This window comes from Gopherus evgoodei, chromosome 1 (assembly GCF_007399415.2).
Source record: "Gopherus evgoodei ecotype Sinaloan lineage chromosome 1, rGopEvg1_v1.p, whole genome shotgun sequence".
In the NCBI taxonomy this organism is placed as follows: Eukaryota; Metazoa; Chordata; order Testudines; family Testudinidae; genus Gopherus; species Gopherus evgoodei.
Window position 1 is genome coordinate 7,634,415 of NC_044322.1, and position 12,257 is coordinate 7,646,671.

Below are 12,257 nucleotides of genomic sequence, written 5' to 3' on the forward strand. Positions count from 1 at the left end.
CAATGCACAGGCCAGTTACTCAATCTGAGCTCTGCATAGAGCCCTGAGCAAATTCAAAATTTGTATCTGCATCCAATCCGTGATCCGCAAACATGGTCCGCGGATTTGCAGGGCTCTTAGCTCTGCAGCTAGAACTGCAACCATTACATTTTATCCGCATTTGCAATAATGAAATTAAGGGCAATAACTTCATGTTTTCCAGCAGTTACAAGACACTGACTAGTCCGATCTTTCCCTAAGGACACAGATGCTTGTCAGGCCAACCTAACTTTTCTGGACAGGTCCCCAGCAGTGAATTGCTTGTAGCAGAGAAGCCCCCATCCTGATAGCAATGTAACACTGATCCAAACAACTTGAGTGCCTGCCAAAATCTGACCAGCCCTTCACACACACAAAGGGCGTCAACAAATTCACGATCGGTTTGAGAAAGCGAGAGAGTTAAATCACAGAAAGAGCCCATCAGTAAAATCCATTTCAAAAGGACTGTCAGTAAAAATAGTCTGATAGGAAAATGCTTCCAACTTAATAGATGGATTCCAGCAACATCTCATAATAATAACAACAGCAACATATGGAGATATACCTATTTCATAGAACTGGAAGAGACCTTAAAAGGTCATGGAGTCCAGTCCCCTGCCTTCACTAGAAGGACCAAGTACTGTCCCTGACAGTTTCCCCCTCCAATCCCTAACTGGCCCCCTCAGGGACTGAACTCACAACCCTGGCTTTAGCAGGCCAATACTCAAACCACAGAGATATCCCCCCCTGAAAATATGGAAAGCTTCACGAATTTGCATGTCATCCTTGCACAGGGGCCATGCTAATCTCTGTATTCTTCCAATTTTAGTATATGTGCTGCCGAAGCAAGCAATCTTAAGTGCAGATATTGAAAATAAACAGACAATTAATATTTTAAAAGCACTTTGAAAAGTGCTACGTAAGAGGCAAGCATTGTTAACAAACGCTCGTGTATGTGATCTTACGGTACGAAGCTGATCAGGATCCTGAAGACAGGTAGATTCTTGTAAATATTTGTTCCCATTCATTGAATGGGCCAGTCAGGGGGGTAAAACACAAGGGAGGGAGGAGAGCTACTTTAGCTAAAGGAATACGTTGGCACAAGAAACAATGGGTCTGAACCTGGCCATGAGCATATTTAGATGAGAAATTAGATAAGAAATTCTAACCGCCCGAGGAACGAGTACCTGCAACAGGCTCCCACTAGGAGCAGTGGGGCAAACAACCAAACTGATTTTAAGATGGAGTTTGATCAACTTATGAGCGAGATTACATGACGGGGCTGCCTGCGAGGGTCAGCACTGGACTTGTGACCCAGGAGGTCCCTTCCAGCCCTATGCTCTTATAAACAGCAACACTAAATAGCTACCCTCAGAAAAGCTCCTCCACTGGATGGGCAAGGAGGAAAGGAAACCCAGCCAATTGCATAAGAGAAAAAGCAGGGAAACCCGGTAACACACTGATGCGTATGACCCACAAATGAAGGTTAGCTGAATAAAACAGGACTTAGAAATTGTTCATTTTTCTCATTCTATTTGAATACGAGTAACACAGATCAACACAAAACACTCCTACTGCCACCAACTCCTTCAAGTTCAAGACAGAGGCAAATTGTATTAACAGTAGCCCCGAGCCTGCAAAAGCTTATGTGGTTATTACTTTGTGTTATTTGTATGACCATAACACCTAGGCCAGGTATCCACCAGGACCCCTCTGTGCCAGGTGCTGTCTTCTAAGCATATGCAACGGTGCAAACCCAGAACACAAAGACAGTTGCCCAAGCGTGCAATAACATTGAGCACGCGAGTGGCACGACTCAGCTGCTTAAAGTTAAACCCCACGCACCAATCTTTGCGGGATGCGAGTGAGGCTGGTGATTTAATGCTGCGATCGCCTGGAGCAGCCCAAAACCCCACGCTGGAGCCTGCCCGCCCGCGCGTGAACCCTCCCACCCCAGCAGGTCCCCCGGAAAGCCCAGCTCCCCGGGGAGCGGAGGAAGGAGGGGCTGGGGCACTCACCGGCTGCTCCGTGCTCTGGCTCGGGGGCCCCGCCTGCGGAGCGGGAGCCTGGGCAGGCGCTGGGGCGAGGGGCTGGGAAGGGCCGGGGACCCCGCACTGGCGCGGAGATCGCTCTGCCCGGCCGCTCCGCGCGGCGCCTGCCCGGCTCTCAGCGGCAGCCGCCTCCTCCGCTCGCCTGCCCCGGCCCCGCTGCCCCGACCCCACCCCCTTGGGGCGCTGCCAGGCGGCTCCTTCCCTCGCACACCCGCACCCACCTGGGCGGGGAGCGCGGGGCTCGCTCTCGTGGCAGCGGGTCTAGGAGGGGAGCCGCAAAGGAGAGGAAGTGGCGGTGCACCTGCAACGCAGCTGGGGTTTGGGGGGTAGTTGTGAGAATGCACCTGCAACGCAGCTGGGTTGGGAAGTGCAGGGGGTAGTTGTGACAATGCACCTGCAACGCAGCGGGGGTTTGGGGGGTGGTAGTTGTGACAATGTACCTGCAAAGCAGCGGGGGGGAGGGAGCAGGGGGTAGGTGTGACAATGCACCTGCAGAGCAGCTGGGTTGGGGGCTGCAGCGGGGTAGGTGTGACAATGCACCTGCAAAGCAGCTGGGTTGGGAAGTGCAGGGGGTAGGTGTGAAAATGCACCTGCAAAGCAGCTGGAGAGAGGGTGCAGGCGGTAGTTGTGACAATGCACCTGCAATGCAGCTGGATTTTGGGGGGTAGTTGTGACAATGCACCTGCAGAGCAGCTGCGGATGGTGGGGTGCAGGGGGTAGTTGTGACAATGAACCTGCAAAGCAGCTGGGTTGGGAGGTGCAGGGGGTAGGTGTGACAATGCACCTGCAAAGCAGCTGGGTTGGGGGGGGTGCAGGGGGTAGGTGTGAAAATGCACCTGCAAAGCAGCTGGGGAGACGGTGCAGGCGGTAGTTGTGACAATGCACCTGCAACGCAGCTGGATTTTGGGGGGTAGTTGTGACAATGCACTTGCAGAGCAGCTGCGGATGGTGGGGTGCAGGGGGTAGTTGTGATGATGCACCTGAAAAGCAGCTGAGTTGGGAGGTGCAGGGGGTAGTTGTGACAATGCACCTGCAAAGCAGCTGGGTTGGGAGGTGCAAGGGAGTAGGTGTGACAATGCACCTGCAACGCAGCTGGGTTGGGGGGTGCAGGGGGTCGGTGTGACAATCCATCTGGAAAACATCTGGATTTTACCAGTAAGGGGGGGGAGGGTGATGCATCTATGAAACAGCTGGAGTTTACTGGTAATTGGTGACAGGGAGCAGCGCTTCTATAAACCAACTGCATTGTACCAGGAAGGGGTGGGAAGAAGCAGTTCATTTGGAAAACAGCTGGATTTTACCAGGGGAAAGGGAGAGGAGGGGAGCGACCACTTCATTACAGATTTATTCAATGTTTGTGTTTTATCAAATGCACCGTTAAATCTGCAATAACTGAATGCCCCCTAAGGCACAATAATTAATAAAGGCACAAGGCAGTAAATGCACAATTAAATCATAGGATGAGAGCAATGGGAAAGAGCAATCTTTCCTGCTGGCTGGTCCCTAGAGTTGGGTTTTACACATCCCCAGGGATGGTGTTTCTAACCAGTTCCCTTGGGAAACTATTCGATACCTCCATCTGTCGGGATGTTCTTCCTGAGAGCCTGGCTTCCATCCCCCAAGAGGCTTCCGTGCAGCTCATCTCTCTCACACGGGGCTGGAGGATATACAGACTATGTACCCACTATTTATTTTCCAAGATGAGTGGACACTCAGCCTTTGGCAAGCCTGGGCACAGATTGTAATTGCCGGGAGGCTGACAGACTGGGAGCTGTCCTTTGTGACTCAGTTGTGCAATGCCTGGAGGGGGACACACACATACGTGCAAGCGGCGACGGGAGGTAAACAGGCTAGCGTGAGACAACATAGTCAACCAAGGATCATGCGAATGAATCACAGCTGGGAAGAGATGCATTACCGGGCTGCAATAACTGGGTGAAATGCTATGCCTGGCTGCAATAACTGGGTGAAGTGCTATGCAGAAGAATAGATTAGATGACCACAATAGTCTCTTCTGGGCCTTGATATCTGTGACTGTTAGCAGCCATATGTACAGGTGACATGGGCAGCATTAAACAGAGCTGAGACAAACTTCTAAGAGGAGGTAGGAATTCAGCTCCTCAAACGTTTGGAAGAATTTGCCCAGGGATGTGATGGATTCTCCATCACTTGAAGTCTCTACATCATGACTAGCTGTCTTTCTAAGAGATGCGAACTCGCACAGCCACAACTTCTGGGCTCAATTCAAGAATTAATGGTTGAAATCCCCTGGCCTGCATGTTCTGCAGGAGAGACAGGGTGGATGAGGTAATATCTTTTATTGAACCTATTTCTGTGCAGAAGCTGGTCCCATAAAAGATATTAACTCACCCACCTTGTCTCGCTAATATCCTGGGACCCACATGTCTACAGCAATGCTGCCACCAACAATGGATGTTATGCAGAAGGACAGACTAGCTGATGGATTTTGTTCTCACTTTATATGATCCTCCCTTCTTGGACCTAGGGAAGAGACCAGTCAGATATTAGGGAAATGTCCAGTTAGATATATTCTGTCAAACTGTGTGATACCCCAGGCGTCAATCTCGGAGTAAGGTAGCGTGAGAGAAATGGAGGTGGGTGGGGACTATGCAATGAGTCGGTAGCTGGGTCGATCGGCACTGGTTAGACACTGTGACTGATGACTGTGCAGAGACAGATTGACAAAGAGCTGGAAGACAATAAAAGCTGGGATTGAACCCAGACAGACTGTGCCCTCAAGGCAGTCTTTATGGATGAGGCAGAGAAGAAGCACAGCAGTGCACGCGCAGCATCGGTTCACCGTAATGACAGTGCTGGTTGTCACCTTATCTGTCAACGCTACGAGAGTGAATTGTACTCACCAGGCGTCAGGCTTTTTAAAACTTGCAGTAGCAAAGATGTGAACCGAATGCAGCCTCTGGCTTCAGGCTGCCCCTGTTAGCAGCCCAGGGCACCAGGGAAACTCCAAGACTGACCCTGATCACAAGCCTCCAATGGGGTGCAGCCAAATACACCATGCCGGGATGGGTTCATACCAGAAAACACGCCCTGGGTAACACAGCACAACGCTGATACTGAAACAGAGAGAAACGCCTTCTGGGGCAGGCACCTGAATGCAGTGCAAACCAGGAACAACTTCCCTGAGCTCTAGGAGGGTCGACCGGTGTAAACACAAAGTCAGTGAGAGAATCAGGGCCCAGGACCCCAGCTGTACACTGTTTAAGCCTGGAGTGTGTCCCTTTTCATTGAAAGTTTTGTGCAATGAAACACTAGAAACAGGAGCTTCATTTAAACCGCTTTCTCCAGTTGGTCTCTGTCGGGATCAATTTCTGTCTAGTCTGCAAGTTTATTGATTTCTGTGTATCTGATACTCCTCTTGTGAGACTCCAGGCATGTGGAAAATTCACTCTTTAAAAATGCATTATTACCCACCATTGTCAAGTGGTCACAAACTCAAAACTCACGCCGTCCAGGGCCCTCCCTGCTCAGCCCTGGAGCCCGTAGAGAGCTCAATGCCTCCAGACCTGCCAGCTGCCCACAATGAGCTGCAGAAAGTCATTCAGAGCCCGCAGGGCTTTGCCTCCGCTAGGCTGACACACCAAGGACTGAACCAGGGACCCCCAGAGCCTCGTAGCATAAGCTGTTACAACTTGGACTAGCGGCAGTAACAGACTCATATCTTCTGTGTCTCGGCAGAGGGGGGACCTGTAACACACCCTCCCCAGTGGTTTACATTAGCACCCATCCCCTCGCCTTCCAGCACTAAGGCAGCACCTAACCCTCCAGCCATTATGGCTCCTCACCTCTTTGGTGACCTTTCCCCTAAGGTGCTTGTTCACTGTGGAAATGCTGCGCCCTGCCATTCTGCTATGGGGCTAGCCACTCTATATTGTACACAGCCATGCCAGCATAGGCACCTCTCCTATTCAGTACTCAGCAAGGCACCACCTCATGGCAGGTGCACCATCTGGGGCCGTCAGCCAGCAGCAGCAGCCAGTAGCCTCGTGAGACAGGAATATGTCTGAGCATGGGGCTGCTGTCTGAAAAGATGACCCAGGGGAAGAAGGGAGGTGGGGAGAGAACTGGCTAGTGGCCAGATTCTCTTGGGTTCCACCAGCCCAGTCTGGAACGATGCGGCCCCTGATGGGAGAGGGTGCAGGGTGGAGTGTAACTGCAGCACAAACCCAGGCCATCCTTAGGCATATGCAGCTGCGTTTGGTGCCCCATATTTCATGGTGCCCTAGGCAGTTGTATGCTGCATATGCAGCAGCACCAGCCCCGGCGACCAGCCCTAACCCTTGGCCTTCCCCCCACGGGCTGCACCCACTGCAAGGGGCAGGACCATCCCTAGGGGGTGTGGGGCCCTGGACAACTCCCTCCACCCTGCCTCTTATCCTTCCCCCCTGTCCTGCCCCTGTTCCACCTCTTCCCCCAGTGACCCCTGCACTCACCAGTGGCGGGAAGCAGAGCGATGCGGCCCCAGCCCCAGCCATGTCGCTCGGGTTGAGGAAAGGACCGTCCCAGGCTCTCACCGGTGGGGGGAAGCGGAGCGCTGAGGCTGGGAGCTGATGGAGTAGAGCAGGCTAGGGTCAGGCTGCTCCGCTTCCCGCTGCTGCCAGTGAGTGTGTGTGGGAGATCTGTTCCCCCAAACCCCTTCCCCCGAGCAACATGGCTGGGGCCGGGGTGAGGGAAGTGGAGCGGGCTGCTCCCGGCCCCCTACTAATCCCCTGGGCCACTCTGGGCCTGTGGGCCCCCCCAAAAGTGGTCCACCACAGCTCCTGCCTCCCAGACCAGGGGAGGGAGAGGCCTGGGGCCCCACACAGCCTCCTCCCTCGCAGGGGGGCTGCATTGGGCACCCAAATGGCTAGGGATGGTCCTGCACAAGTCCCCTGCAATCCCTGCTCCGCTGGGGTGCCCAGAGCTGGCTGTGCAGCTGTGCGTGGGCCAGGAGGAGGACATGCTAATTCTGTGCCCCTCTCGCACATTTTCTGCCAGTGGATGGGACTTAAAGCTGCTTCCCAGTGGTAGAAGCCCTGGGAGATGTGTTGGTGGCTGTGCTGTGGCCAGCCCACCCCGGTGGCCGACTGTGTCCCGTGGTGCAGTAGGCCCCAGTGTGCAGAGGAAAGGACCGTGTGCTCCTTCTGTGGAAGTGAATCTGGCCCTTTAATACCATAGCTCAATCTGGCTTCCTAAGGCCTGATTGGGAACCTGAGTGAAAAGTAAATCTGTAAAGGAGACAGATGGGGAAGCAGCCAAAGCAGAATATCAGAGTCAGTCAATGCTGCAGGGAAAGAGGAGACCAGCCAAGATGCGGAGTGAAGTAATGCAGCTAAAGAGGTTAGCAAACGAAGCACGGGCAAAAGAAATCACAGCGAGGCAAAGGGCGATCCAGGAGGGGAGTGAGGAAATCACTGAGGCCTGTTAAATAGCTGAGATACTGAAATTATGTTTTCAAATCTGCCTTGCTTGGATTAAAGGAAATGGCCAGAGAAGTTTGGCAGTTAAGAAGTAACACACACCTTGTAAAACAGCTATTGATAAAGATCAAAGATGGGAAGCCTTGGAAATGTCAGTACAAATGTATCAGTAACTCTAACTGACATGCATCCGCAGGTGTTAAGGACATGGAAAGGGCCATACTGGCTCAGACCAATGTTCCATCTAACCCTGCAGCCTGTCTTCCAACAGTGGCCAATGCCAGGTGCCCCAGAGGGAATGAACAGAACAGGGAATCATCAAGTGATCCATCCTCTGTCACCCATTCCCAGCTTCTGGCAACCAGAGGCTAGGGACACCTAGAGCATGGGGTTGCATCCTTGACCATCTTGGCTAATAGCCCTTGATGGACCTCTCCTCCGTGAACTTACCTAGGTGTTTTTTTTTCAAAACCCTGTTAGAATTTTGGCCTTCACAACATCTGTGCAATGAGTTCCACAGGTTGAAGTACTTCCTTCTGTTTGTTTTAAATAGGGAGCCAGCCGACAAACTTACAATTAACTTCAAGCTTTAATAACAGACAGGAACAGAACAAATGGTAAGAGAAAAATCATTATGGCCCAGATATTTAGTCACTTACCTGCTATTAAAATCAATGGAAGTTAGGCACCTAAATACCTCTGAAGATTTGTGCCTAAGTATCTAGTAGACCGGGGTGGGGAACCTTTTTTCTATCGGGCCACTGACCCACAGAAAAAAACAGTCGCAGGCCACACACAGCCCCGTGGGAGCGAGTGGGGGCGGAGGCTTGTGGCTTCCCCCGCAGGGGGGCGAGCCAGCAGTCGTGGCTCCAGCCTTGCAGGGTGTGTGCGCGAAGGCTCAGGACTTTCCTTAAGCTCCAGGGTGGGGCAGAAATGAGGGATTCAGGGTGCTGGAGGGGGCTCTGGACTGGGGCAGAGGGTTGTGGTGCGGAAGGAGGTGAGGTTTTGGGGGTGTGGGCTCTGGTGTGGGGCTGGGGAGTGCAGGAGGGGGCTCCAGGCTGAGGCAGAGGGTTGGGGTGTGGGAGGAGGTTCAGGGTGTGGACTCCAGGTGGGAATTTGGATGTGGGAGGGGCTCCAAGCTGGGGCAGAGGGTTGGCGTGTGGGAGAAGGTTCAGGGTGTGGGCTCCAGGAGGGAGCTTGGGTGTGGGAGGGGCTCAGGGCTGGGGCAGGGAATAGGGGTGCAGGTGGCAGCTCCAGGAGGGAGTTAGGGTGTGGGAAGGGGTTCCGACCTGGGGCCGAGGGTTGGGGTCTGGGAGGGAGTTAGGGTGTGGGAGGGGATTCTGACCTGGGGCAGTGAGTGTGGGCTCAGGCTGGGTGGTGCTTACCTCAGGTGGCTCCCGGTCGGTGGTGCAGCAGGGCTAAGGCAGGCTTTCTGCCTGCCAGGGCTCTGCGCTGCTCCAAGAAGCTGCCACCATTTCTGGACCCTAGGCAGAGAGGCCAGGGAGCTCTGCGCGGTGTGTGCTGCCCGCGCCTGCAGGCACTGCCCCCGCAGCTCCCATTGGCCGTGAAGCCGGTACTGGGGGCAGGGGCAGCGCACAGAGCTTCCCTGATGCCCCTGCTCCTAGGGGCCACAAGGACATGCCAGGAGCTGCCAAGAGCTGGGCGGAAGCGACTGGACTTCTGGCACCCCGGCGAGCTGGTGCTCGTGGCTCGAGCCCCACTCGGGGAACTTGACAGATGCAGCAGAGTCAGATTCTCTCTCTCGAGTGGGGTCTCTTCAGCCATGTTTGCAGCTGCCACAAAACCAACTTGAGTAAATTCTTTACCTCTCAAGGGTTCATGCCCCGGTCTCTCAAGACTGAAGGATGCCTACTACTAAGCAGCAAGGTTGTATGGGTGCCTGATCCAATTCCCACTGATGTCTAAAGGAGTCTGTCTGTTGACTTCAGTGGCAGTTGCAGCAAGTCCTTTGGCTAGCGGCCTGCAGTGACTCAAAAGTGTGAGTACCAACCTCATGGCAGATTGAATCCGAACCAGAGAGACAAGGTGGGGGAGGCAATATCATTTATTGGATCAGCTTCTGCTGGTGAGAGAGAGGAGCTTTCAAGCTTACACAGAGCTCTTCTTCTGGTCTGGAAAAGGTACTCAGAGTGTCACAGCCAAATACAAGGTGGAACAGATTGTTTAGCAAAAGTAGTTAACGCATATTATATTTCAAGAGACCATTTAAGGTGAAGTGTCCTGTTAACACCCCTCCAGTCATAGGGGGAAAATAAGGGGAGGGGAAGGTAGCTGTGGGGAGGGTTGTTAGTGGATTATAATGATTGTTTATTGCTAAACAGTGTATCGCTGTTGCAAGAAAAGTGAACATCATTCTGGGATGTATTAACAGGAGTGTTGTAAGCAAGACACAAGAAGTAATTCTTCTGCTCTACTCAGCACTGATTAGGCCTCAACTGGAGTATTGTTCTGAGTGCCACATGTCAGGAAAGATGTGGACAAATTGGAGAAAGTCCGGAGAAGAGCAACACAAATGATTAAAGGTCTAGAAAACATGACCTATTTGGGAAGATTGAAAAAGCTGGGTTTGTTTAGTCTGGAAAAGAGAAGACTGAGGGGGGATAACAGTTTTCAAGTACATAAAAGGTTGTTACAAGGAGGAGGGAGAAAAATTGTTCTTAACCTCTGAGGGTAGGACAAGAAGCAATGGGCTTAAATTGGAATGCAAGGGAGGTTTAGGTTGAACAGTAGGAAAAACTTCCTAACTGTCAGGGTGGTTAAGCACTAGAATAAATTGCCTAGGGAGGAGGAGATTTTTAAGAGCAGGTTAGAGAAACACCTGTCAGGAATGGTCTAGATAATACTTAGTCCTGTCATGAGTGCAGGGACTGGACTAGATGACCTCTCGAGGTCCCTTCCCATCCTATGATTCTATGGGTATGTCTACACTACGGGATTATTCCGATTTTACAGACACTGGTTTTTTAAAACAGATTGTATAAAGTCGAGTGCACGCGGCCACAGTAAGCACATTAATTTGGTGTTTGTGCGTCCATGTACCGAGGCTAGCATCGATTTCCAGAGCGTTGCACTGTGGGTAGTTATCCCGTAGCTATCCCATAGTTACCACAGTCTCCCCCACCCACTGGAATTCTGGGTTGCAATCCCAATGCCTGATGGTGCAAAAACAGTGTCGCGGGTGATTCTGGGTAAATGTCGTCACTCAATCCTTCCTCTGTGGAAGCAACAGCAGACAATCATTTCGTGCCCTTTTCCCCCTGGATTGCCCTGGCAGATGCCATAGCATGGCAACCATGGAGCCTGTTTTGCCTTGTGTCACTGTCACCCTATGTGGAAGATGTGGAGAAATTGGAGAGGGTCCAGAGAAGAGCAACAAGAATGATTAAAGGTCTTGAGAACGTGACCTATGAAGGAAGGCTGAATGAAAATTGGGTTTGTTTAATTTGGAAAAGAGAAGACTGAGAGGGGACATGATAGCAGTTTTCAGGTATCTAAAAGGGTGTCATCAGGAGGAGGGAGAAAACTTGTTCACCTTAGCCTCCAATGATAGAACAAGAAGCAATGGGCTTAAACTGCAGCAAGGGAGATTTAGGTTGGACATTAGGAAAATGTTCCTAACTGTCAGGGTAGTTAAACACTGGAATAGATTGCCTAGGGAAGTTGTGGAATCTCCATCTCTGGAGATATTTAAGAGTAGGTTAGATAAATGTCTATTAGGGATGGTCTAGACAGTATTTGGTCCTGCCATGAGGGCAGGGGACTGGACTCGATGACCTCTCGAGGTCCCTTCCAGTCCTAGAGTCTATGAGTCTATGAGGCGATACTGCAGTGCTACACAGCAGCATTCATTTGCCTTTGCAAGGTAGAAGAAATGGTTACCATCCCTATTGCACCGTCTGCCATTGTAAATTGGAGATGAGATGATGGTTAGTCATTTTGCACCGTTTGCAATTGGAAAGTGGTGATGACGGTTATCAATCCTTTTGTACTGTCTGCTGCTGTCATGGGTGCTCCTGGCTGGCCTCGCTGAGGTTGGCTGGGGGCGCACAGACAAAAATGGGAATGACTCCCCAGGTCATTCCCTTCTTTATGTTTTGTCTAAAAATAGAGTTGGTCCCGCCTAGAATATGGGGCAAGTGTACTAGAGAACCAGAGAGCACAGCTGCTCCGTGTCAGAGCCCCAGAGATCCTTCAGAAATGATGAGCTGCATGCCATTCTAGGGGGTGCCCCTGTAATAACCCCACCCATTGCTTCCCTCCTCCCCCAACCCTCCTGGGCTACCGTGGCAGTGTCCCCCCATTTGTGTGATGAAGTAATAAAGAATGCAGGAATAAGAAACCCTGACTTTTTAGTGAGATAAAATGAGGGGGAGGCAGCCTCCAGCTGCTACGACAGTCCAGGCAGGACATTAAAGGGTGAGGGGGAGAGGAGCCCAGCATCCTGCTGCTATGATAGTCCAGGCAGTACAGAATCTTTTCTTTAGACATGAAAGGTGAGGGGGCTGATGGAGCTCAGCCTCCAGCTGCTATGATGAGGACGGTTACCAAGCCTTTTGCACTGTCTGCTGGGAATGACCAGGAGTCATTCCCATTTTTCACCCAGGCGCCCCCAGCCAACCTCACTGAGGCCAGCCAGGAGCACTCACAGGATGATGAGGACGGTTTTCCACCATTTTGCACCGTCTGCCATCATGAAAGGAAGGGGAGGGGATGCTGCTATTCAGTGCCG

General features: G+C 52.0%; 1 protein-coding gene and 1 non-coding gene across 2 annotated transcripts in view; both read right to left on the reverse strand.

The window, feature by feature from the left end:
• The window catches only part of P2RY6 (pyrimidinergic receptor P2Y6), a 100,571-nt gene extending 98,465 nt beyond the window's left edge, over positions 1–2,106 (reverse strand). Inside the window, exon 1 of the mRNA XM_030557340.1 lies at positions 2,037–2,106. The gene's annotated coding sequence lies outside the window, so the exon portion shown is untranslated. The remainder of the gene's footprint in view (positions 1–2,036) is intronic.
• LOC115644673 lies at positions 768–871 on the reverse strand. Its single transcript, XR_003998588.1, has one exon. It is a non-coding gene; the product is annotated as a U6 spliceosomal RNA (small nuclear RNA).
• Positions 2,107–12,257: the final 10,151 nt, after the last annotated feature.